The following is a 3,372-nucleotide window of genomic DNA, read 5'->3' as shown; positions in this document are numbered from 1 at the left end:
CTAGATGTAGTAAAGGTCAGATTCCAAATTCCACACTCAGGTACTAAGTTCATGAAAGGACTTCCAGTTAATTATTAAGAACTAAGGTAACTGGCAGTTTCTACCCCATTTTATCGATCACCTCGGCTTTCATCTTTGAATACTGAGCCCACACAGACCCATTTCTGAGCAGCAGAGCCCACCTCCAGTGCTGGGAGAATCAGGAGATCCTGCCACCACTCCTCACTCTGAACCAAAGGGTGATGGGGTCTGTTGCTGCCAGGAGCTGGATCCTGACCACTGTCTCCACTGTCTTGCATCATCTGTCATCATCGCTGTGAGTAACTGCAGAAGTAGATGTTTTTTAAGGGTCTTCCTGGAAGCAGAGGTACATGGGATTTATCAGTGACATCCCAAAATCTGATTCTACTTCATTACAGACTCATATGTGATGTCAGTACCTGCTACATTGTACCATACTAAATCAATGTTCTTTCTTTCAGCAGCTCCAGCCCCCATCTTACATCATTGCAGTGGCAGAGGTTAGAGACTGAAAGATGAGATAAAACAAGACATTTTGTCCCATCTCAGTGAAAGGTACCTGCTTGGCAAGGTCTGGGAGCAGGGCAAACCAAGCCCTTTCCCCTTTTCTTGTGCTTCACCACCTCCCTTGAAAAGGCCCTGTCTGACTAACCCACGTGCTTTCCTGTTTCCTCTGACTGCAAATGCCAGGCCCGCTCACACTAAGCTCAGGGCCACAGGGCTCGTTAAAGGATGTCCTTCGGCTGTCCCTCAGGTGTCAGTGGGGCAGCAGGCCAACCCCCTGTGTTTCTTGGCACACCCTGGCACACAGCCTGCAAGACTGCATGGCTCTCCCCCAGCACACACAGCCTTCCCAGCTCTGTGAGGAGGGAGGATCTGCTCCTGCTTGTAAAGGAAACACACAAGTGAGCCATCACCACGGCCTTCCACTCCACTTCCACAGGTTGCTTTCACATGACTGCACCCCAAACCAGCAAGTGCCACCCCAGGCTGCATTTAGATGCTCCCAGAGGGCCACTTCTGCCACCACATCCTCTGTAAGGGATGGTTAAGTGAGAACAGCCTTCACCTTGAGGGGTATAAATGCCTCCTCTGTTTTCTTGTGGTAAAAGAGAAGTCGAAAACTGTGGATGTCAATCATTGCCCAGCAGTGGGAAACAACAGGCCCATGCCACTGCTTTGCCCCCATGCTCATCTGCACCTTGTGGAAGTTCCCCCTGGCCCTCTTCCTGTATTTTGTTTGTGTGTGTGCACACGTGGGAGAGAGGAGATTAGGAAACCCCAGGGGTCTGCTATTGCTTCTTTCCCTTTTGTGGTTGGTTATGCCGCCTTCCCAGCACAGGTTGTGACATGCTCCCAACTTCAAGGGACTGAGGCAGAGGACTCCTCTTGCTGCATTTAGTAAACAAGGAGCTTGCCAGACTTTCTGTGCTGTTTTGCAAAAAAAATAACGACACTATCTTGGTGCAACACCAACTCTGTCTAGAGAAAGGCCAGAGATATGGATCCCACTTTGGAAAAGCAGCATTGACACTTTACTCAGAAGGGGGAGTTGATCTTCGTCTGAAACGTGGATAAGAGCAATTGTCCTCTTTATACGCTCTTGGGACACAAGAAATTTATTTCTTCCTTCAAATAAAGTACTATTTTTAAAAGGCCTCTCTTAGAATATCCCTGGCCAGATCCCCTGCTGATGTAAATCCACATCTCTCTTTGGACACCACTGTAGCAGTGCCAATTACAGAACTAAGAATGTAATTCCCATGTAAAGGAATTTTGTACATACATTTCTGCATGCACACACATTGATACACCCATAGGCATACCTATAACACACACTTGCTGTGCTCTTCAGACATCCTAGAAACAGGAGGCCTGAGCCTCACCTCAGTTATGGCCAGAGTTAATCAACAGGGACTTCCTTTCAGTCAGATTACACCAGTGAAACCAGCACTGTGCCCACCAAAGTCCACACCACGCAGAGGTTGCAGGATCAGCCCCTCACGGATGCTTCATGCCATGCTGGCATATGGACTAGGGTCAAAGTATTCCTGCTGCTGCACATTTTCCAGAGTCCAAACTATATGGCTCATATCTTTATACAGCCTAATAAAACTAATGAGATTTCCTCCCATGTTTTGAGGTCAACAAAATGTTTCTCTCTGCCTTCTCTCCTCAAGCAACAGCATGAAGATCTTGCTGTTCAACTCAAACCTTCAGGTGTGAGCACCAAAGTACTCAAGTACATCTTCGACCTTCAGCTGGTGCCTGTGCGCCCCCAGCTCTCAGTGCTTGGGTGAATAAGACGCCCCTGTTTCTGCCACAGGGGCAGAGGGGTTAGAGATACCCATCCAAGCCACTGGCCAAAGCAGTTTTCCACCCTAAGCCCTCCTCAAGAGTGCTGCAGCCAGACCCAGCCCACAAGGAGTAATGTCATTGTCCACACCTGAGCCTCCCCTGAATATCTTTTTTCTTCTCCATACTCTGCCTTTTGAGCCACAGCTTTAAGCTGTGGAGTATTTAGTTCTTTCTGTTGCTGGTGGGGGGTGACTTACCATTTGGATCAGCATCTTGAAAGAGTCATGTTACGGCTCTACCGAAATAATGGAATTGAGACAGCTCTTTCTCAATATTTGCAACTGCTCAGGTCTTCATTTCGCTTTGTCACTGCTTGGCACTTGGCAGATTTCAGAAAATATTGCATTACCCCGTGTCGGTATCTGAGGACACAGAGGCCTGGATGAACAATACTGACGCTTTGCAGAGTGCACTGTGAGAAAAACAAACTGCGTAAGCAGTTTATTCATTCTAGGAAAAAGCACATCTGAATATTATGTGACTTTGTCAGATGTCTTTTGCTTTTTTAAAAAAATGGGATTCTATCAGTAACTTGTCTGCTGCCTTTCAAGGACCAAAAAACGCCAAAGGATTCTCCACAGAGAGACTGGAGCATTTGGACTTGTGTGATGCTGGCGTGTCAATCTAGATATGAATAGTAACGTGAGTGAGGTTTTAAATAGACCTCAGCAAATGCAAATCTAGCTATTTTTAAAGTAATGCACTGAATCGGAATCACAAATTAGATCAAATACTACAGCAAATATTAAATTCCAACAGCAGTTGAAAGGTCAGTGTCTCACTATAGTGACACCGTACAATTTTGTGAGTGCAACACAGCTGTAGTGAACCTGAAACCAGCACTAAAAGTGGACGAGTGTGTATATCTGGCACCAATGAAACCTGAGAGAAACACTGATGCACATGAAAAGAGGATTATGGCAGCGCACGCTCGTGTGTTTGCTAACTTTGTGTGCCTCGTTAACCAGGGGCAAACAGACATCTACATACTCA

Source organism: Corvus kubaryi, unplaced genomic scaffold, assembly GCF_017639235.1.
Source record: "Corvus kubaryi isolate FWS band 111438036 unplaced genomic scaffold, C.kubaryi_AGA036_p1.0 71, whole genome shotgun sequence".
Taxonomy (NCBI): domain Eukaryota; kingdom Metazoa; phylum Chordata; class Aves; order Passeriformes; family Corvidae; genus Corvus; species Corvus kubaryi.
This window is presented reverse-complemented; position numbering follows the sequence as displayed.